The sequence below is a fragment of the Stegostoma tigrinum genome, chromosome 44 (genome assembly GCF_030684315.1).
Source record: "Stegostoma tigrinum isolate sSteTig4 chromosome 44, sSteTig4.hap1, whole genome shotgun sequence".
Taxonomy (NCBI): Eukaryota; Metazoa; Chordata; class Chondrichthyes; order Orectolobiformes; family Stegostomatidae; genus Stegostoma; species Stegostoma tigrinum.
In genome coordinates this window covers 9,998,675-10,023,287 of record NC_081397.1, presented here as the reverse complement: position 1 = coordinate 10,023,287, position 24,613 = coordinate 9,998,675, and the positions used below count along the sequence as shown (strand labels likewise).

The 24,613-nt window shown below is 44.4% G+C and overlaps 1 long non-coding RNA gene across 3 annotated transcripts; it reads left to right on the top strand.

Moving 5' to 3' along the window:
* The first annotated feature begins 289 nt into the window (after positions 1–289).
* On the top strand, positions 290–17,399 carry LOC132207073 (uncharacterized). Of its 3 annotated transcripts, XR_009443306.1 has the most exons (5): positions 484–730; positions 1,122–1,203; positions 6,729–6,810; positions 12,570–12,681; positions 17,136–17,399. It is a non-coding gene; the product is annotated as an uncharacterized LOC132207073 (long non-coding RNA). The 3 variants fall into 3 exon arrangements; XR_009443305.1 differs by lacking the exons at positions 484–730; positions 6,729–6,810 and adding an exon at positions 290–457; XR_009443304.1 differs by lacking the exon at positions 6,729–6,810 and having other exon boundaries at positions 493–730.
* Positions 17,400–24,613: the final 7,214 nt, after the last annotated feature.

Genomic DNA, 24,613 nt, shown 5'->3' with positions numbered 1-24,613 from the left:
TATGAAAACAGTAAGGGAGGTGACATGAGCATAACAAAACATTGGCATGTAGTTCGTAATTATGCGCCTAATCTGCAGCACGCTTCATAGAATCATCATAGAATCCCTACAATGTGGAAACAGACACTTCAGCCCAACTAAAATTCCACACCGACCCACTGAAGAGCATCGCCTCCCAGACCCATTGCACCGCCCTTTCCCTGCAACCCTGCATTTCCCTTTGTCACACTCAACCCAGAGGAGCGCATGCGTGAGGCCCTCCCCCAGCGCTGCCATTGGCTCAGTGAGTGGAAGAGGTTTGTTTGAAACAGGCCGCAATGGAGAGACCAGCGCCCAGGGAAGCGAGGGAACAGCAGGCTCCTTCCAGCAGCGCATCGAGATGTGAGTCTGGGACACAGAGGGGGCTCCGAGACCGGCATTGGTTCGGGCTCAGTTCAGGGAGAACCGGGGGCTGTTGGTAAGAGGCGGAGCGGAGCAGGAACTGGTTCCGGAACTTGGAATGAGCGGCCTGGGGGCGGGGAGAGAGAAGCCTTTCTCGGGCTGTGTGTGGGCCTGCGGAGGGAGACACAGCGGCAAGAAGCTGCTGCTGGGGGTCAGGCTTGTAGCTTTTAGTCTTCTAAACACTGATGGAAGTTCATTGTTCGGCTTCAGTTTCGCGCTGTTTTTGGACATAGTGCCGTGAACAGTGGAAACACAGACTAGAGGCATGTTATAACCCTGAAAAGGACAGGTAATTGAGTCCCCAGGTTAAATTTCTCACCTGAAATATTTAAAATAGCGCCCTTTGCTCTTCCTTTTCACAGGTAGTGTGTTGGGAGCCTGATATTGAACTGTGTATGTATGCATGCCTGCTCCTTCGGATAGCCTCATTTATGAAAGTGCAGTTGTTGCTCAGTTGCTGGACCTCACTCAGTTGATTTCGAATTATTTCAGGAAAACAAGTACAATGAGAATCCCCAGAAAAGGAGCAGATCTGGAGAACAGAGAACAAAGCCTCTGGTTCTGTTCAATTTTCTAGTTTTCTTCTTTTAAAAACAAACACACGTCCCAATGATTATGAACTTAATGTTATGTTGATTAGTTCAATACGGTCAGACTTTCTGTATGTTGACTTCCTCCAGGCAAATACTTGAAGGACCAGGATGATGTTGTATTTCCTTGGTGCAAAGCCAAGTCTGACCAGTTACTGCTAACAATCAGCAGGTATGTAGCCCATTGACGTTGACACAAGTTTTGAAGATGGATAGACTGATTGGTCATCCGAAATAGACGCTCAGGAACAGCATTAAATCTGCATTGAACAAGGGCATTTTCCAAGTTACAATCAAGACAAACAATAGATCATGCTGTAACATAGTTTCAAAGCCATACCTCAGTGAGATGTTAAGTACAGAAATGGGAAGAACCTGTGCACCAAGAGTTACTAAAGTGGATGAAACATGTTTATATGAAGTTTATCAGTGACTGAGAAGGACAGAATTAATCCTTTGATGAATAATTCTCTCCTCCTCTCTCACTCTCACACACACACACACACACACACACACACACACACACACACACACACACACACACACACACACACACACACTCTGTAACATAGACCTTCAGTCAGTCAATGTGGAACAACCAAATCATTTTGTGTTCACTGCAAATCATAGAAAATGATAGACTCAAAATGATCTCCACTAACACCCTCAAGTTACAGAACTCTACAGCACAAGAGAAAGGCCCATCAGCCCGTTGCATCCGCACCATTTTTTTAAAATGGTGAACAACTTTTAAAATCCCAATCAGCCAGCATTCTATTTCCATGAATGTATTGAGGCTGAAGAGGAACTGCTATCCTCACCCTTATCATTTCTTCACCTTACAGGAGTAAATATTTCTTTTTTTTGCTTCAGTCTGGCAAGAAACATTGTGTATCTCTTTCAATTTTTTGTTTCAATTTTTGACAAAGGGCTTGATGTTCATCTCGACCTTCCCTACAGCACAATCATGTTAGTCCTCATGGTACGGACAAATGTCAGTGTAATATTAATCCCTCAATCAGACAGAGTCCGTGAATATCTGCTGTACCTGAGATGGTTGCAGACATCATGAAGCTAGCACTGCAGCTATTCAAATGCTGATAACTGGAGAACTAATGTCAAATTGGCACTAACAAACACTGGCAGTGAGTGGAAGAAGTTCTCAATTCCAACAATTACTGGAAACTAGTATGCAGAATGTAATGTCCCAGTGCAAGCACAGTGGGCTGAATGGTCTGCTTCCACGCTGCATCCCATCTTGATTCTGATCCTGGTGATGACGTAAATGATATTCTGTTGTCTAGAGTATTAGTTTAAAAATATAACATAGAAATAGACAGAGAGGTGCAGAACAAAATCTTTAAGAAAGAGCACTAACAATGTCCAATACAAAAAAAATGAATCTACGGAAACCTGAAAAAACAAATCCCGTACTGAGACAGAGAATCAGCATCTGATACGATCGGTATATAAAACCCATACTCAGCACATAAACTGTAAATTGTGTTGTTGATTCAGAATGGTTCTCATAGGAAACCAGTCCCATTTATATGACCCCTCCTAGATCCTGCCAACTGATAACGAACTCAGAAGTCTCAAAATGCCGAAGAGATTAATACCCAGTCTCAATGCCCTATTAGCTATGTCAGAATATGTTGCATAGTCACAGAGAATATTACTGGCTGCAAGAGAATCAAGGCACATTGATACAAAACAGTAGAAACTGACAGATACAGATTGATACCTACACTGACTCATTCACATTCCAGAAACACACAAAAGAAAATTGATGATGAATCACATATTCACATTCAAATAACAGGAACGGACATGGACTGATAATTTGACTTGGCCATCCACACAGCAGAAACTGACTGGAGAGATGGGGAAATGCAGCCTCACATTTATGTTGCAGATACTGACAGCAAGAATAATGTTGTTACATACAAATTCACAGAATAAAAACTGCCTGGTACACATTGATAAATGCATTTGCCTATTCAAAGCCAGAAACTCACAGGTGGAAATTGATGGGTAAAATCACACATTCCCAAAGCAAAATGATTGTTTGTAATAGTCTTGGTTTCAAATAACTGATGGGGACAGATTGGTAAGTTCACTCACCGATGCACAGAGCAGAAACTGACAGGCATAGACCAATAACTACACTCATCTGCTGCTGTAGGTACTGATTGACAATGACATGTACATATTCACACAGAAGAAACTGACAGGTATTCACTGATCACTAAATTCATATATTGACATAACAGAAACTGCAAGTGATATACTGAGAATTCCACAAACATATTCACAAAGCAGAGGCTGAAAGTGTACAGATTGATAACTACACAAACATATTCACACAGCAGTCTGAGAGGAATAGACTGATTGTTAAACTCACATAGACAGAGCAGAAACTGACAGGCAGAAATCAGCAGTGAAACTCTCATTCTTTTAGCTGAAACTGACAGGTAGGGATTAATAACTGAATCCTCACATTCACAAACCAGAAACTGACAGGTGCAGAATAATAATGACATTGACATATGCACATAGCAGAAACTGACATGGACAAAATAAAAATATCATGCCCAGGCTCATTTGGCATCATCTGAACAGTACGTTTGAATAACTAAATTAATTTTCACAGAACAGAGTTTGCCAATTATGTATTGATATCTATATTCCAAGATTGACAGAGCAGAAACTGACAGGCATAAATTGATAACTGAAATCATATTCAAAGAGCAGAACCTGATTGGTACAGATCCAGAACTGTACTCACATATTAACATATCACTTGCTATCAGTTAGTTCCAGCTAACATCATTCACATATTGACAAAGAAGTAACTGACAGATAAAAATTGAGAACTATGTTTATATATTCCCAGACCTGAAACCGGCAGGTACAGAGTGGTAAATACACTCATGCATTCACATATCAGACTGACAGGGACAAATTTTAAAACTACATTTCACAGAGCACAAGGACAAGAACAAATTGATCACAGCACTCATGCATTCACATATCAGGACCTAACAGGTAAGGATTGATAATTATACTCATGTTTTGAAGTAGCAGATGCTTACAGCTAGAGATTAATTACTGCACTCTCATATGCACAGTACATAAACTGACAGATAACTGATAACTGCACTCAAATATTCACATGGCAGAAACTAATATAAACAGATTGATAAATAAGCTCATACTTATATCGCAGAAATAGGCAGTGACTAACTACTTCTGTGTGAATATGTAAACATATTTATCATTCAGTCTCTGTCAGTTTCTACAATGTGGATATATCAGTTTAGTTATCAGTCTGTAGTTGTCAGTTTCTGTGATGTGAATGTGTGAGGGAAGTGCATCGGATGCCATCTGTATGGATTTTAGTAAGGTATTTGACAAAGTGCCACATGGTAGACTGGTTCAAAAAGTAAGAGCCTCTGGGATACAGGGCAGTATGTTGAATTGTGTCCAAAGATGGCTCAGTAACAGGAAACAAAATGTAGTGGTTGATTGCTGCCTTTGTGAATAGAAAGCTGTTTCAAGTGGTGCTCAGCATGGCTCAGTGTTGGAACCCCTGCTGTTTGTTTTCTGCGTTGATGATTTGGACTTGAATGTGGTGGGCTTATTTGAGAAGTTTGCAGACAACACAAACTTGGCCATGTAGTGGGTAGTGTAGAGGATAATTGTAAGATGCAAAATGGTACAGATAGTTTAGTGGAGTTGGCAGGAAAGTGGCAGATGGAGTTCAGCTCTGATAAGTGCAAGATAATGCACTTTGGAAGCTCAAACAGTAAATGGAATTGAAAATAATTGAGAGTATATTGAGAACGGTAGATGAAGTGAGAGATCTGGTGTGCAGGCGCACAGGTCCCTGAAGGTAGCAGTACGGGCATTTAGAATTATAAACAAGGCATGTAGAATGTTCCCCTTCATTGACAGTGGTATGGACTACAAACGTAGGGATATAACTGTGAAACTGTATCCGGAAATGGTGAGGCTGCAACTGGAGTATTGTGTGCAGTTCTGGTCACCATATTACAGGAAGGATGTAATTGCTGTGGAGGGAATGCAGAGGAGATTTACCAGAATGTTGCCAGGGCTGGAGATTGTAGCTCCGAGGAGAGATTGCAGAGGGTGGAGTTATATTGCTTGGAATAGAGGAGGCTGAGGGGTGTCATGATTGAAGAAAACGAAACTGTGAAAAGAAGAGACAGAGTCGACAGGAGGAACCTGTTTCCCTTGGAGAAACTGTTCAAAAATCAGAGGTCATTGATTGAAGTGAAGTGGCTGAAGGATCGGAGGATTCTTAAGGATTTTTTTTAACAGTATGAAACAGTCTGACCTCTTCCAGCCTTCCAATATTAGGAAGGAAGATGTGCCAAGAACTTTGAGGAAGGTGAAGATAGGTAATTCCCCTGGGCCTGATGGGATTTATCCAAGGATTCTGTGGGAAGCGAGGGTGGGGCAGGGGGTGGGGTGGGGGCGGGATGGGGGTGGGGGAGTGGGGCAGGGGGATGCGGGGCAGGGCGGCGGTGATGGTGGTGCTCCCCCATTCTTTCTGAAGCCAATGGTCAGTTCTTTAGTTTTTCCAACATTGAGAGAGAGGTCGCCTTCACTGCACCATGTCATCAAGCCCTCTATCTCCCTTCTGGGTTTTGACTCCTGGTTGTTCCATATGTGTCCCACTATGATCGTGTCATCATCAAGTTTGTCGATGGTGTTCATTTGGAAATTGGCCCCACAGTGTTGCGTGTACAGTAGGGGCCTGAGGTTGCATCCTTGGCGGGTGGCCTCCAGTGTTGTGTGTTATTGTAGAGGAGATGCAGTTGTCTGTCTTCACTGATTGCAGTCTATGGGTTAGAAATTTGAGGATCCATTTGCAGTGGGTGGAGCCGAGACCAAGGTCACAGAGTTTTGAGATCAGTCTGCACAGGATAACAGTGTTGACTACAGCTCCGCGTTCAATGAGCAGGAGTCTGATGTAGGTGGTTTTGTTGTATAGATGTTCCAGGGATGAATAATCTCCTACAACCTCTTGAATCAGGCAGAAGATACAGAAGCCCGAACAGGTTCAGGGGCAGCTTCTTCCTGTTCATTATTAAATTGATGAATGGACTCTTTAGCCTCAAATAATGATGATCTTGCCAATGTTGATATCTCCGAGTGCGCACCCTGTGAAATGTAACCTGCATTCCTCTCTGAGTTGTTTTGTTCTGTACATCCTTGCTGACTGTGATCGGCCTGTACTGCTCGTAAACAGAGCATTTCACTGTCTCTCGCTACATTTGAATTTATTAAAAAAAATTAACAGAGCATATACTGACAGGTACATATTTGTAACGACACTCACGCATTCAACAAGTGGGAGCTGACAGATATAGATGGATAACGAAACTCACATATCCATATACCCACTTGCAGTATGTAGCCCCACTCATGCAGCTGTATCAGTGTTGGTTAGCTTTTGGATCTCACTCAACCGGGTATTCGAATTTTAAGAAAAAAAAATAGACAAGGAGCAGCTCAGGCTAGGAGTAGAATCAGACCGTGGTTCTGTTCAAATAAGTAGCTCGAAACAAACAATCCTAATGAATAATTAACTGAATGTTACATTGGCAATATCAATGTGATCAATCTCAACTGATGTTAGTTTACAGGAGGTATTCCTTCTTCCTCCAGGCCAATACTTGAAGGACCAGGACAATTTAGTGTTTTCTCAGTACAAAGCCAATTGTGACCAGCATCTTACAACAACCACCAGGTATGTTACACTGTCAGAGCATAGAATATCCTAGCCACAGTGATAGCAGATTCAATCTCACACATTGAATGTAATTTCCAGAGAGATGTGTTCTAACCAAGAGTCAAACACCATTGAGGAAATACCAGTGTATATCTTTAATCTGTACTGTCACTTCCAGCCACCCAGTTCTAAACAATTTCACTTTGGAGGAATGACAGACTGAATCCTCATCCAAAATATCTACACAGGAACAGCATGAAATCTGCATTTAGTAAATGTACTTTTCGTGTTACAGGGAAGTGAACAAATAGATGATACTGTTAGTTTGACCAACCATATGGGAAGTAGATATGGAGTACAGATATTGAAGCAAACATTTCAGTTAGCAGTAACAGGCAGACAGAATTATTATTTTAATGAATATTTGTCACAATAGTCACAAAAAGACTGACAACGAGAGAATTGTTAATATACACTCTCACTCCCTCTCTTGCACCCTCCTCTCTCTCTCTCTCTCTCTCTCTCTCTCTCACTATCAAATATATATACCATTCCAACACACTTTCCAACATATAATAGCCATGCAATACCGTATACATTGCAAGCAACAGAAACTGTCACATCTGGAATGATTTCGACTCACAGAACCATTGTCAGAGAGGCCTGCAGTCCTTCACATTATTGAGTCTGCACCGAGAATTCTCATCCCATTCATTCAACATTTCATTCACATAAATGTATGATAGCAGCAGAGAAGCTGCCATCCCCACCTTTATCGCAACATCATTCTCCTTTTCTTCACCTTTCAGGAATAGAATTTGCTTTATCTTTTTCAGCCCAGCAAGAAACCTCGAGTACCTCTTTCAAAATTAATCTCAATTTTCCAAAAAGAGCCTGACATTCCTCCTGGCCCTCCCTAGAATGTATTGCAGAGAAATACCAAGATATCTGAAAACAATTTTCACAATAAATCAGTTTAATCAAGTGGTTACCTTTCGAAGCAGTGCACAAAATAAAAATAGACAAAATTGGTTTGCTTGGTAGGTTTGTGAAACACTCCTTTTGTTTCAAAGCAGAGTTGAACAGTGTTGATTGTTCAATAAATTGAGTTTCACACTTTAAATCTGCTGCACTGCAAGACAGAAAATAAACTTCCTTTTCCTTCCCACTTCCCTCCCATAGAACAACACAAGAGTACCAGTAATTGCTTCCACCATCACGGCACAGAGCAGGGTCATGTCCTGTCTACATCAGGGAGTAAGTTCTCCGTTTGTCTTTTCTGTCCAAGCGACACTGTGTGGTCAGGCAGCTGCAATGCAGTTGAATTGTTCACTGCCATTGGCTTTCACAGTTTACACTGATTGCTACTTTAGCATTACTCAGAAAAGCATATCACTACACACTGAAAAAGAAACGGATGTTATTCTGACAGTCAACACTTTATATCATTAATCCCCGTTCAACTCTACACTATACAAGTTACAAAGGCCCATTGTGTTTCCAGTCTTGAATCTGAGGAACAGCACAGAGTCCCTTCTGTAGCAGTGTGTTGCCTTTCACTTGCACATGATTCCCACAGGCACCAACAATTAAAGATCTTCGGTGGTTTCCCATTCACGACAGGAGACGGGAACTGAGATACAGACTGGCAGCACGAGGGAAAACTCACTCACACACAGCCAGTGGATGCTAAAAGGAAAAGAATGAAGTACGGCCTCTCAGTAATTTCCAGATATGAACTGACTCTCAAAATCTCTGATTACACCTGAGGATATTGGACTATCACAGTGCCCAGTAGTGACAGATAGATTCTACTGCGCACTCAACCTCATGCACAATGTAAAAACAAACTGAGACTGAAATGCAATGCAGTTCAGTGCAATTGAAAAGAGTTTGACAGAGTTTACTACTCCGACACAAACCACAACTGAACATACGAGAATGAGATCCATGTACTCTCCCTGAGACTGTGGGAAACATACCAAAACTGCCACGATCGTGATGAAAAGCCAGATATCCACAGAACTAATGTCATATTGGCCTTCACAAATAGACGCTGACAATGAGTAGATGAAGTTCACATTCCTAACAATTACTGTGGAACTGATGCATAAAAAATTCCCAGTACAGAGACAGTGGGCTGAATGGTCTGCTCCTATGCTGTACCATATCTGTGATTCTGTTTTTGGTGAGAAACAAGCAGTTTAATCAGTGATACCACAGATCTCAGGCTGTCTGACCAAATAGGAAATATGTGACAATTTGTCAGAATGGTTCTCAGAATAAAGCAGTTCCCCTCCTGTTGTCACCCCATGTCCTGAACTTCCTCACCGCCCCCTCACCTACCACACGGACTGACACTCAACTCATAAATCACACAATGCAGAAGAGATTCAGAGCCAGCCTCAACACCCTAACAATAACTATCACAGAGTGATTTGTACAGTCACAGAGAATAATACTGGCCTTCAGAGACTTAGCCATTTTGATACATGAGGAGAAACTGACACGTACAGATTGATAACTACACCCACTTGTTCGTATTGCAGAAACACACAAATGATGACAACACATTGACTACAATGTAAAGGTGTGACTGTAGTTATCAGTCTCTCTTGGTTTCTGCTAATGTCAGTCATGCATTCGCATTGCAGGAACTGTCAGGGAGAGATGAATAACTTCACCCTCATTCTCAAAGCTAAAACGGACATACGCAATGATAACTACACTCCCAGTTTCACAGAGCACAAACTGACAAGTATAGTCTGTTAACTAGACTCTCCTATTTACAGAGCAGAATCTCACAGGTACATGTTGGCAACAGCACTCACACATTCACCAAGCAGGAACTGACAGGTGTACTTCGATAAGTACATTTACACACTGACAAGGCAGAAACGGAGAGGCATAGACTGGGAACTCATATTCACACAACAGAAACTGACAGATACAGATTAATGTTGTCACTCTCAATTCTCAGAGCAGAAACTAAGAGATACAGGCTGGTAAATACAGTCATACATTTACATATGAGAAACGGACAGGTATATGTAGATAAATATATTGATTGTAGAAATGATTTGCAGTTGGGTATTGAGGATAAAATCTCTAAATGCGCAGGTGATACTAAGCCAGGGAGAAGAGTGAATTGTGCGGATGATACTGAGTGACTTCACAGGGACATTGACAAGTTGGCCAAATGGGCAGAGACCTGGCAGATAAATTTCAATGCAGAAAAATATGAGCTCGTGCATTTTGCGAATAAAGACACATAGAAACAATACAAGCTTAAGGGTACAGCTTTGAGCGGAGTATTGGAGCAGAGAGATCTTGGGGTTCATATGCATTAATCTTTGAAGGTGGCCAGGCAAGTTGAAACAGTTGTGAAGCAGGTTCAAAGGATCTTTGAATTTAAAGATAGAGGCATTGAGTCTCAAAGGAAGGACGTAATGCTACACCTCTACAAATCATTGCTAAGACCACATTGCTCAGACTAGATTTGTGTTCAGTTCTGGACACCTTATTTAAGGAAGAAGCCTCCGGGGAGGGTTCAAAGAAGATTACGAGAATGATAGCAGGATTTTACTGACAAGGAAAGATTAATGATATCAGGCTTATTCCCCTTGGAGCAGAGAAGATTAAAAGGAAACCTGATGGAGGTGTTCACAATTGTGAAGAATTTTGAGAGAGTGAAGTTCAATACTCTATTTCCACTATGTCAGTAACCAGGGGTCACAATTTCAATATTGTCACCAAGACAGCGAGGAGTGAGATGAGGAGAAACATCTTTACTCGGAGCATTGTTAGGATTTGGAATGCACTGCCTGGGAGAGTGGTGGAGGTGGATTCCATGTGAGGTATGAAAAGAGAGCTGGATATATATTTGAAAAGTATGAAGTTTAGAGGGTAATGTAGATGGGGCTGGAGAACAATCCTGCCTAGAATTATTTCCAGCTCACCACAGTTTAAAAAATAAATGCAGAGTAGATTCAGTTCTTTATGTCATCTGTCCTGACCCACTAACTGGGAGATTAAATAGTTATTCAAGTTCGGAATGGACAGCACAAAATGTCAAACCCCTGCGATCATGGATCAGATCATGTTACAGCAGATGAAATTGGCCCACTCAGAGTTATGTGAGAGACAGTTATTCCGATGGCTTCTCAAGGCAAATTCATGTTTGGAGTTGATGTCCGGCTGAGTGAATGGGAACAAAGCTTAGCCATTTATCAGCTGCAGAAACCTGACGCTCCTCTGTCCTCTCTTCCTTCTCCCCCTTATTTGCTGGAAGGAACAATTACTATCCATCAATTTGTGAGGCATTGAAGGGATTCTTCTGTGCTGTCTCACAATGTCCGCGGAAGATTGACAGAAACATTTCCCTCTTCACCTTGACCTGGTTCCTCATCCCCTCGCATATCTGTGTGCCTCAGGGTGGTGTATGTGATGCAGGATGGTTGCTGGTCTGCTTGCTCAGCCTGAAAATAGGACAATACAGAAACATAGTAAATGAGGAGCAGGAGCAAAATCGGTGGCCTCATGGACAGTGAAGGTGGTTATCTCAGAGTACAACGGGAACTTGATCAACTGGGCCAATGGGCCGAGGACTGGCAGGTAGAGTTTAATTTAGACAAATATAGAGATGTTGCATTTTTGCTGAGGCAAACCAGGGCAGGTTAATGGTAGGGCCCTGCGGAGTGTTGTCAAACAGAGGGATCGAAGGGTGCAGGCACATAGTTGCATAAAGTGGAGTCCCAGGCGGACGGCAAGTTTGGAACAGTTGCCTTCATCAGTTCCAACACTGAGTGTAGGAGTTGGGATGTTATGATGTGGCTGTACAAGACATTTTGCCCCTAAGAACTCCATGCAACTAATTGAACAACAGTCGCTGCTCTGGTCCCGACTACTTTCTGTGACAGGGAATCCCATTGGCTCGCCACCCTCTAGGTGAAGACATTTCTCCCCACCCTCAGCCCTTCCCCATCTCCTTTAGACTGTGACCCCCTGAGTGTGGACTCACGTGCCCTCAGCCCCCACTCCAGCCATCAGCAATATCTGTGTTTACCCCTATTAAGTCCCATTGAAGTTTCACAGGTTTCTATGAGATCGACCCTCAATCTTCTAAACTCCAGTGAATATAATCCTCACCAATCTAGTCTTTCCTTGCCCATCAGACCTGCCATCCCAGGATTCAGTTTGGGAAACTTCAGCTGCACTCCCTCCATAGCCAGTACATCATTCCACAGAGACGGAGACCCCAGACTGCAGACACAATACAGCAGAAGTCGTCTCTCCCTGTACAATTGCAGCAAGACAGCCTTGCTCCTGGACTGGAACCTTCTCACTATGAAGGCCAACATCCCATTTCCCTTCTTCACCATCTGCTGCTCCTGTAATGCTCACTGTCAGTGACTGGTGCATGAGGTACATCCAGGTCTTGGAGCACCCCCACATCCCAATCCGGCGGATAAAAACCCAGTTTCCTGGTTTTGCGCCCAAAGCAGATCATGTCACTCTGATCTACATTAAACTGTTTCAATCATCTCAGTGTTGAGTCTACAAGCTGGACATTCGGAGGGGGTGGCTGGTGAACGTGGGGATATGGAGGGAGTGGATGGTGAGAATAACAAACTTTATCTGGAAGACACTGAGAGTGTATGGCATGAGCTGTGAACATCTGGGGTTGTTACACAGACCAGTTCCTCTTAGAAAAGCACACAGTTGGAACAACGTTGAAACGGATTATGACGAATGTTATTTCTCTGTATTCTGAACAGGATGTGGCAAGTGGATGCCAATCTCAAAATATCCTTGAATGGATCGACGTGCTCGGCCTGAAGGCAATGAGGAGTTTGCAAAGGGTTAGGAATCACGTGCAGAGCAGATCAGGTGAGAATGGCAGATTTTGCTCCCATAAGAACCATCAGAGACAAAAATGGGAGTAGGCCATTCGGTCCCTCGATCCTGCTCCACTATTCAATAGGACTGTGGCTGATCCAACATTCCTCATGTCCACTTTCCTGCCCTTCCCTTTGATTTCCCAGTTGATCAAGAATCTGTCAATCTCAGCCTTAAATCTGCCATCCCCCTGCTGCAACAAATACACACAGCTCCCTGTAGCATGGAGTTCCAAAGTCTCTTATCTCCCTGAGAGAAGAAATAACTTCTCATGTCAGTCTTCACCAGTGAACCAGATTGTTCTTTGCTTCTTACAATGGTCATCATTAGAGTCTTAACTCCAGATCTGTTTTGTTTAAAGTAGAAGTCAAAATCCACCGCATGCCACAGCAAGATTTAAATTCAAGTCCTCACAGTATATCCCAGCCATCTGACAGAATAGGATATTGCCTCCCCATTATTTCAGAAATTGAAAATGAATCATATCAAAGTGCGATGTTCAGGTCAGTATAATTTGCCCCACACCATTGAGCCAAACATCGACAGCAGTGGAATCCCTCCATTGTAGAAGTAGGCCATTCAGCCCATTGAGTGCATACCAACCCTCTGAACAGCATCCCACACAGACCCACTCCTCGAACCCGTTCACTTCCCATGGTTAATCTCCCTAATCTACCCACCCCTGGACACTCTGAGCAATTTAGCATGACCAATCCACCGAACCTGCACACCTTTAGACAATGGGAGAAGACTGGAGCACCCGGTGGAAACCACACACACAATATGAGGCAGCAGTGCTCACCACTGAGCCACCGTGCTGCCCAGTGTTTTTGCCGTGTAGGGCTTCCTTAGCTCAGTTGACTGTCTGGTCGTGCTGAAAGCGTGTGGTTCAGTTTCTGCACTGGTTGAGTTTGCTGGGAATGATCGTCGCCCTTTGCCTTAGATGTGGTGACCCTCAGGTTAAACAGTAAAACACTTGTTGCTGTTGTGTCCCTCTCTCTGTCCCTCTCTCTGTCCCTCTCTCTGTCCCTCTCTCTGTCCCTCTCCCTGTCCCTCTCCCTGTCCCTCTCCCTGTCCCTCTCCCTGTCCCTCTCCCTGTCCCTCTCCCTGTCCCCCTCCCTGTCCCCCTCCCTGTCCCCCTCCCTGTCCCCCTCCCTGTCCCCCTCCCTGTCCCCCTCCCTGTCCCCCTCCCGGTCCCCCTCCCTGTCCCCCTCCCGGTCCCTCTCTCTGTCCCTCTCTCTGTCTCTCTGTCTCTCTCTCTCTCTCTCTCTCTCTCTCTCTCTCTAAGGAGACAACGGTGACTCTACATGAACCACCTGCTAAAAACATAACTTTGCAGGTTAAAAATTAACTGCCAGCTTTTTCACTGCAAAATAACTTACATGTTTCCCGCCTGATGCAACATCACAGTGAGCTGTAAATAAAAGAAAAGACACTTTACTGATATAATGTATCTAAATGCATGGGGAGAGGGTGTAGAGGCAGATTCGCCAGGATGTTGCCTTCGACACTGGAGAGTGCCAGTGATGGAGAGAGATTGGACAGACTGGGGTTCTTATCGTCAGAGCAGAGGAGATTGAGATGCTGGACACGATTGGGATGTATCAAATGATGAGGGACCATAGATTGGGTGAGCAGGAAGAAACGTTTCCTCCTTGATGGAGGGACCAATGAGGTACAACGTTTTCACCCAGAGGCTGGTGGGGAACCTGGAACTTGCTACCTGCGAAGGTGGGAGAGGCAGAAACCCTCATCACATTGAAGATGGATTTTGATGTGCACTTGGGATGCCAAGGCAATGGGCTGAGTGCTGGGGAAATGGAATTAGAGAATGGTGACGTGGTTGTTTTTAACTGGCACAGGCTCGATGGGCCTTTTATTGGCACTGGAGACCTCTCCGACACTGTGACTAGCTCACTTTGGGATGTGTGTTCTACATCCAGTATACTACTTAGATGTAACGCGATTTTGTCCATGTCATTTTCTGAGGTAAGGGGTTTGTCTTATGAGGAGAGATTGAGCAGTTTCGGCCAATAATCTCTGGAGTTTAGAAGCATGAGAGAAGATCTAACTGAGGGATATAAGATGGAAAGGAGAAGGAAAGAGAATGATTGCTCATGTGGGACTATCTAGCACAAGAGTTCAACATTTCAGGAGAAGGTGGTGGTACAGATTGAAAACAGAGATAAGGAGGAATGGCTTCTCTCCAAGGGAGAGAGGGATGTGAATCTGGGGAATTTGCTGTGCTGTGTGTACTGCTGTTCCCGAGTGTGTGGGGAATGTTGGGACACTGAATAAGTTGGAGGAGGAGACAGACAGATTTGTAATCTATGATGGGGAATGGGAGTAGGGGCAGGAAACTGGATCTGAGGCCAAGATAGGATCAGCTGTGCCGTATCAAATGGGGCCACAGGCACCCAAGAGGCTGAATGGTCTCCTCCTGCTCCTAGCCCTGAAGTTGTATTGGTCAATCAGTAGCCTGAGCGCATTTTAGTGTGGGTGGTACAGACAGTAGCGACAGAAAGCTCTTATCTGAGGTTCTAAAGTGTGTAATCCATTACAGGTCACTCAGTAAGAGTCAATGTAAGACCCATATGATAATAGCAAAATCAGGCTGTTTGGCCCATCGAGTCCGCTCTGCCATATGATTGTGGCCGAGAACCCCATTCTCCTGCCTTCTCCCCCTCGGCCTTGATCTCTTTACCAATCAAGAACCTATCTATCACTGTCTTAAAGACATTCAATGAGTTCCGCAGATTCGCCACCCTCTGACTGAAGAAGTTCCTGCTCATCTCAGTTCGAAAAGATCATCCCTTCATGCTAAGGCTGTGCCCCTCATGTCATGGTCTCTAACCAGGCCTCTCAGTATTCGTAAGTTTGAATCGGATTCTCCCTCATCCTTCTAAGCTCCATTGAGCACAGACACACAGTCCTCCCCACTCCTCAGTAGACAAGCCCTTCATTCCTGGGATCTTGTAAATCTCCTGTGGACCCCCATCCAAGGCCAGCACATCCTTCCTGAAATACAGGGCCCAAAGCTGCTCACAATACTCCAAATCCGATCTGACCAGAGCCTTATACAGCTTCAGTAGTACATCTGTTCTTGTATTCTAGCCCTCTTGAAATGAACTGCCGAATGAACTTACATGTTAACCTTAAGAGAATCCTGAAGTAGGACTCCTGAAGTAAGGCTTTAGATTTCCGAAGACTTCCCCCTTTGAAAAATGGTCGATGCCTCTATTCCCACCAAAGTGCATAACCTCACACTTTTCCCCATTGTATTCCATATGCTATATCTTTGCCCTCTCTCCGAGCCTGTTCAATTCCTTCGGCAGCCTCGCTGCTTCCTCACCATTACCTGTCCCTCCACCGAACTTCCAGTCACCACAGAAACAGGAAATGACAATGCTCCTCGTATGAACAATGCTGGACCCAGAGCGAATGGCTTCTTGCCCCAGAGACCCAGGCCAGAAGGGACCACACTCAGACATTAAGCAGTTGTAATGCGGTAACAAACAGATTGATGTTCCAGTGCCCAAACTTTCGGTGTCTCCTTGAAACAAAATGAACAATATAGCAGTTAGCTCTCAGTGTACATTTCCCTCTTCCAATTCAATTCAATGACTGCTGCTTGGAATTCCCGTGTGTGTCTATGTTTGGCTTGGACAACTATGGTTACCTTGTCCCAGTTAAACTGATGGCCTTCACTGTCAGTGTACCAATATTAAGAAGAGTTTATTGTGCCATTTTGCTGCTAGCAGATGTTCATGTGTCCTGATGGCTAGTTTCCTTCCTGTCTGTCTAAGGTAATGGGTTCAGCAGTTGTTGCTTGGTATTTTGTCGACCACATTGGTTTTGCATGTTGTGAGAATGCGGACTTTCATCCTTGTGAGTATTTATCGTAAAGTGGCTGTGGGCTTGTGTTCTCCCCTGATTCCTAGTGGTCTTAGGAGACTTCTTGTCTGTTCTGATATGTTCTTGATGTAGGGAATGTGGTCAGTGTGTTAGGGCGTACTATGTCCTCCTGTTGTCCGAAATAAATGTTGACTCCCGGGGCAACTCCATCCTGACTGTATACCACTGTGCCACCACCTCTGCAGGGTCTGTCCTGCTGGTGGGACATGACATCTCCAGGGATGGTGATGGTGGTGTCTGGGACATTGTCTGTAAGGTATGATTCTGCGTATAATGCTGACTCTCCAGATTTTGACATGAGCCCCCACATGTTAGGAAGCAGGATGTGGCAGGGCTGACAGGGCTGTTTCAGGTCAGTTGTCTTTTCCGGTGCCTAGGTCGATGCTGGGTGATCCATCCCATTTCATTTCATTATTCAGAACTTGTAGCGATGAATACGACTGAATGGCTTGCTCTTTCATTTCAAAGGGTCAACCCTGATTACAGGTCACTGGACTTGAAACATTAACTTTGTTTCTTTCTCTCCACAGATGCTGCCAGACCTGCTGAGTTTCACCAGAACTTTGTGTTTCTCACCTGCAACATTAAGTTTGTTCCTCTTTCTCTCCCTCTCCATAATCCAGCTAAGATTTTGAAATTTGCCATTCTTGCTGCCTTCTCCTGATTGATGCAAGATGAAAAGCTTCAAACAGAATCTGTTCATTTTCCAGGTGCAGTCCTGCCAAGTGAATCTCGTCAAAGATTTCCAACTTCCCAAAGTGGTCTGCATCTACTTAATGACCTAAACTTCTGGTGGCGGGGTGGGGTGGGAGGTTGGCATTGGGGGGTGGGTTTTATGGGGGTGAGCTGTCAACTTCAGAGAGATACATGATCGCTATAACGGTTTGTACAAAGTACAGCTTTCTGCCGATATTTACTGTTTAAAAAGCAATTGGTGCATCAATTACAGATCATGGTCAATTCACCACAGTCTTACCAGATCATTAGAGCTGCTCTCCCGTTGGAGAGAGGGGATTGGATGGTGATGTAACCTGAGGGTCACTGCGCCTCAGGTGATGGAGAGATTCAAAAGGAGAGCCCTTCACGGTAACCCCATCCGGTGTATGAATTGAACCCACGCTGTTACCAATCTAATGCATCACAAAGCAGCCATCGAGGAAAGCACCCCCCCACCAGCCCCCCCACCACGTCCACTTCTGAGGCAGGAATAGTCGCTGATCTGGAGAGTGGTTGTAATTACAAAACAAATAGCCTTGCCCCTCTCCCCACCCCAACATCATTGGAGATAAAGAGCTTTGTAATGATACTGTAGCTTTAAGAGATTATTTTGTCCTGGTTTCTTTTGAGAGAGAGATTGAATGAGAGGTGTCGAGCTCGCTGGTGAAGACCGCTTGACTAAACAGCTTGAGTTTTATTTTGTCCAGGCTGAATGAGTGTGGCCAGCTCTCAGATCAGGATTTCTCGGTTTTATTTCATTTCACATGCATCTGAAGCTATTGGGGTCTCAAATGCCTTTGAAGCTTCAGTGGATGTCTCCCGGCTCCTGCTGTCTCTGTATTTTCTGTTGACTTCTTACCCTCCTGGATTGGAGTTCTGCACGTGAGAATCTGTGTCTCAATTTTACATGTTTGTCAAGGAGTGTGTTTATGGGATGTTACTATTTTGAATCAGTTAATTAGCAATAGTTACTGTATCTACTGTTCTGTTACATTACCAACAGAGTTAAGTTATTCTTAATTCTTCCTTCTTTTATTGCATTTTAACTGCAGTGTTTAAATCCATTGTTTTGCTTAACATTGAGTTGTTTGCCCAATTGCATTGCATCTGAAACAAGCACTTCATGTTCGCTTTTAAAAATAAAGTTAGGGTAGAGACTACCTTCTGAAAATATTTTGAGGGCGTCTGCCCTGGTCAAGTCTTGTCCATAACAGACTGAATAATTCCAATGATTTAGCTTGGGAAGACAGACTGAGCAGTTTTGGCCGATACTCTCTGGACTTGAGAAGAATCAGGGGAGATCGAACTGAGGGATCCAAAATGCTAAAGTTGGGGGATTGAAAAAGGAGATGAAGAGAGGATGTTTCCTCATGTGGGAAAATCTAGAATGAGATGTCATCAAGTGAAGATAAGGGGTTGGGGCAGATTGAAAATGGACATGAGGAGGAATGGCTTTTCTCGAAGGTTGGGGAGAAGGGGCATGTCTAACCTGCACATCCATTGGAGCATACCAGGAAACAGGAGCACCTGGAGGAAACCCACACCATCACAGGAAAAATGTGCAGACTTCACACGGACAGTCACCTGAGGCTAAAGTCAAAGCTGGATCCCTCACATTGTGCAGCAGCAGCGCTAACCACTGAGCCACTATGTCACCCATTGAGCCTGTTCCACCTTTCAGTCTGTGCCTTCACACCATTAACTTGCCTTTAGCCCCCATCCCCTTATTACCTCAGCCAAACAAAAATCTGTCAGATTGGAAACTAACCACTGATCCAGCCACTGCTGTGTTTGTGGAAAAGAGATTTCAACCTCGATAACGCTTTGTATGTCATCATTTAATGGAACGTTTTCAGCCTAACTGTTGCGACGTACCATGGCCATCCAAATACGAAGCAGTTCTTCCTTTTTTTTAAACAGAGTTTGCCTTACACCTGTGAATGCTCTCAGTTTCGATTATAAACTCTGAAAAATGCCCCCCACCCCCAACTCCCCCGATCATGTGTCATTTGCTTATGGAGAGAAATCTACTGGTTGAATCCCTGTAGCCACAGGTTTTGGGGCAGGATTTTTGTTTGTCAAACAGGTACATCATGCTTTTTGCCCCAAGTTTGTACATTTGCTTTAGAAGTCCCGTAGCCAGTGGCAGGCAGCAGGGACTAACGTCCAACTGGAAAGCTGAGCCCAGAATGTCAGGATGGAGCTGGGTAATACTTTGCAACAGAGAATAGAGGAGAAAGTGGGAGAAAGAAACAGAGTGGTGATAAGGGAGGGTCCTGGGAATGAAGCTTCATAGAATTGAGATGCCTGGTCAATTTGCTCATTTCGAAAGCTTGTGACATCTCACAAAAAAGTAATAGAGTCACAGAGTACAGAAACAGGCCCTTTGGCATAACTTGTCCATGCCAACTGGGCTTCCCATAATAAACTAGTCTCATTCACCTGCAAATCCATTTTGCTCCCTGTCCAATTTAATAATATCTTTCCTTTTCCTAAGGTACCAGAATTATACACAGTAATCTAAAAGTGGCCAGACCAATGTCCTGTACAATGGCAACATGACGTCCCAAATCCTATTATGAATGGTCTGACTGATGGATGCAAAAATGAAATCTGGATGGTGGCATGTGATCAGGAATGTCTCACAGTACTGGAGAGTCTTTTTGATCCATCCAGACTATACCGACAAACAATAAAGGATGTTCCCAGTCACGATGGGGCAGTCCAGAACCAGGGGGTGACGGTCTAAATGGGAAGCGTAGGACTGAGTTGAGGAAAAATGTCTTCACCCAGAAAGTGGGGAGCATGTGGGATTCTCTGCCACAGCAAGTGATTGGGCCCAAAACATTGAATGTGACTCCATCTCTCAGTCCTGTAATCATCTCTCTATATCTGTCTCTCCCTATCTGTCTCTCTCTCTCTCTCTCTGTCTGTCTCTGTCTCTCTCCTGTCATCATCCTTTTCTCTCCCTTCATCCTGCACTCATCTGACTTTCTCTCCCTCACCCGACCCTCACTTCCAGAAATTTTAATTGCAGGCTCGAGTGCGCGAATCAGTTTGAATTATTTTAGCCCCTCCTAACAGCCTGGTCCTGGCATCTCAGTCGTATGTGAATAATCTGGGAGATAAATGCACACAATGTTTCATTTATATATACATATGTAACAACCACTGACAGAAAGTAAACATGGAAAACACCTTCACATGCATCGCACAGGTCCAAATGTAAAGTCAACCTCTTTCTGTCTGGGAGGGGAAATACTTTGGGAATTCAATCAATTTCACCTCTGACATTCCTGAAAAAGAAAATAAATAGGAGCAGAGAATGATGCCACTCGGTCCATCTACCAGTGGTGTAATTTGTAATCTGTGACCATCCATCTCCCTGAGAGCGATACAAACTAGTTTCTCCCCACCTCCCCCTTTCCCCACAATTTTCTCCCTTTAACTGCAGCAAGTAAAAGGAACACATTAAACAGTTATACAGCAGGAACAGACCCTTCAGCCCAACCTGTCCATGCCAGCCAGGTTTTCTAATCTATCCTACTCCCATTTGCCTGCATTTGACCCATGTCCCTCTAAACCTTTCCTATTCATGTCCCTGTTTAAATGCCTATTAAATGTGTGATCGTACCCACATCTACAAGATCCTCTCCCAACTCATCCCATACACACACCACTCTCTGTGTGAAACAGTTGTCCATTAGGTCCCTTTTCGATCTCTCACCTTAAACCTACGCCCTTTAGTTTTGGACTCCCCCGCCCTGGGGAAAAGACCTTGGCTATTCACCTTATCTCTGGCTTTCATGATTTTGTTGACCTCTGTAAGATCACCCAGCAACCTCCACTCTCTTGGGGAAAAAAGTCCCAGCCTAATTAGCCCCTCCCTACAACTGAAACCCTCCATTCCCAGGAACATCCTTGTCAATCTTTCCAGTTTAATAATATCCTGTCCATAGCATTTAATGCATTTCTGTTTTGGTCATTTAAGGATTTCTCATGATCAATCTTGCCAATGGATCCACCAAAGAGAATGATTTGCCTCCAGTTATCCCTTCCCTTTCGCTCCCATCAATAAGCTGGATAAACACGACCTACTTGTGCACAGCCTGTCCAAAGCATACATGATCTTGAGGGACCGACTCCCCACCCCTGGGAGACAATCTAAAGGGAGAGATGAGGGTCCAGCTTCTGCAGATCGGTCTGCAGCTCTTAACCTTCTGGCACGGGGTCGGGGAGGGGAAGCTTTAGTGGCTTCTGTGGGATGAACTTGTGCTAGAAAGAACAGAAAATTATACTAACCACTCAGAGAGAAGTCGAATGGACTGTCTGCAACCGGAACACACAAGAAAAGGAACTACACCTCATCTGTTGGTCCTTATCTGATAGAAACACTTGTCAGAAAGGCATGAGAACGGATGCAGAGTCGACAAACTCAAAATACTATCTCAATCTCTCTCTCTCTCTCTCTCTCTCTCTGCCCCACGCCCTCCCCTCCCTGACAGATGCTGTCAGACCGGTTGAGTTGCCCCAGTGCTCTCTGTGTTGGTTTCAGATCTCCAGAAACTTGCACTGTGTTGCTTTTGCAACCTTACAAGCTGTGTTCCTTGCTTCAGACACCAGTGCCCCCACTCCTGGTGAAATGGTGTCCTCTCTTGTTCAAGCATAGAGGAAAGATATGGCTAACACATTTCAAAATAACATTGCATCCCTGTCAGAAAGGAAACACAGGACAATGAGACTACATTGCTTGGGAATGGTGTACATATGACCAGAGGATCAGAAGTCGGCTATTCAGCCCATCTGGCTGCTCCACCTTTCAACCATGATTGTGGCTGAACTGCTCATTCTTAACTCGACTTTGCTGCTCTTCCACCCCTTGCCCCATAACCATTGCTTCTCCTTCCTGATTGAAAATCTCTCTCAAACTTGAATATGATGAATGACCCGGCAGTGACAGCCCTCTGTGGTAAAGAATTCCACAGATTCACTCCCCTCAGAAGAAGAAATTCCTCATCTCCATCTTCAATGGACGAACGCCTGTTAAGACATGATGCCCCTCTGGTCCCAAATTCTCCCACACGAGGGGCAATGGCTCCCGGTCAAATTCCTCAAAGGATCTTCAATGAGGCCTCCTCTCATTCCTATAAACTCCAATGAGGATAGTCCCAACAGACTCAATCTCTCCCTCATCGGACACTCCCTCCATACTCGGGATCAGCCGAGTGAACCTTCTTTGAACCTGCCTCCAATGCTAGACTCTCCTTCCTTAGATACGAGGCCACAAAACTGCTCACCGTATCCCAGCTCTGTCTTGTATGGTTTTCTTTAGAAAAATTTCCCAACATTTATCTCACATTGAAGGCTGACGTTTCGGGCCTCGACCCGATGTTTCGTCTAAACCCTTCTTCTGAAGAAGGATCTCGGCCCGGAACGTCAGCTTTCCTGCTCTTCTGATGCTGCTGGGCCTGCTGTGTTTATCCAGCTCTACACCTTGTTATATTAGATTCTCCAGCATCTGCAGTTCTACTATCTCTGAAACAATTTTAACCTGGATTGTAAGAAATAGTTTTCATCTGAAATCCTCAAGCAGTTGAGAATCTCTGTCCCTTTGTGATTTACAGCTGGTTTTGAGGGCGTTGCTAACATACCACAACATCAGACAGAGTTACAGCGTGCCATGGTGTGATTGGAGATCCCCAGTGGGCAGATTTTATGCCATTCCCACTCAGTGGGCGACATGTACTCCCTGACGAAAAAGCTATGGTAGTTCTATCCCTCTGTAAAATCAGCAATTACCACAAATCTGCCTTATTTATTTCCTCTTTCTGTCCCTCCTCTGTCCCACCCTGTAATCAATTCTCCTTTTCTGTTTACATTTAAAACAAATGCATTCCCCTTTGAATCGACTTTTTTTTTAAAAATGCTAATCTGTTTACGACTCTCTTGCAATTTGTTGCACGTGGCTGTTACTTTAGCCCTCTGTTTGCTATATTCAGGCAGTTTAATTGTTGACTGCATGGCAGATCGGTCCTTTTTACAGCAGAACTCCCAGGTTTCCCCTTGTTTCCTGTGGCTATCGGCCTGAAGAAGGCTAATATCAGAAATGTTGACTGCTCCTTTCCTCCACATGCTGCCTGGCTTGTCCTTCCAGCCTCCCGTTTGTCTGTCTTGGCTGTATCTTCAGCTAAAGGGGAGGGCATGGCTCAGTGAATGTCTACTGTGTGTGTGTGTGTGTGTGGTGTGTGTGTGTGTGTGTTTGTGTGTGTGTGTGTGTGTGTGTGTGTGTGTGTGTGTGTGTCACAGAGAGCGAGAGAGAGGGCGTGTTTCATTGAAAGGAAGAGTTTGGAGGTTTAAAGGGGGATGTGAGGTAAAAGGTTTTCACCCAGAGAGTGCTGGGGAATCTGGTACTCACTGCCTGTGAGGGTGGGAGAGGCCGAAACCCTCATCACATTGAAGAAGGATTTAGATGTGCACTTGTGATTCAAAGGCTATGGGCCAACTGCTGGGAAAATGGGATTAGGGAATAGGGGTAGATCGGAGGAACTGCAGATGCTGGAGAATCTGAGATAACAACGTGTCGAGCTGGATGAACACAGCAGCCAACCAGCATCAGACAAGCAGGAAGACTGATGTTTCGGGCCGAGACCCTTCTTCAGCAATGCTTAAGAATCTTGCTGCATTGACCCCCATCACCAAACCCCAACCTGTCCATTCTTCTCAGGGTTTTCAAAATTGCATTGAGATCATCTTTTGATCTCCCAGATCCGGATGATACAGAGTGCCCAAACTCCCTTCCCAGCTCACTGCCTCATTGTGAAAAATGTGCGCAATCACACACTCTCTCTCTCACAGACTCACACACACACACACGCTCATGCATGTAGATTCACACGCACAGTCAGACTCTCACACACACTCACACCAGCCTTCCCCTCACTCTATGCTCCACCTCTTGTTTCCTCTCAGTCTCACCCCCACTCCATCCTCCTTGCCTAACCCCCACCCCCACAATTCAGTCCCTTTTCTCGCTATTCTCCCTCTCACTCACCGCACACGCACAAAGACACGCACACACTTACATGGTCACATATTCACACACGGTCTTACAGACACATACACACTGGAACAATTTCACACACATGTCCTTCACAGGTGCGTGTGCACACACACGGTCTGACACACAGTCACACCAGCTTGCATTCACACAAACACATGATTGCTCAAACAAATTCATTCACAAAATTACATTGAATATCACACACCCACACACACTCAGAACTGTCATAAT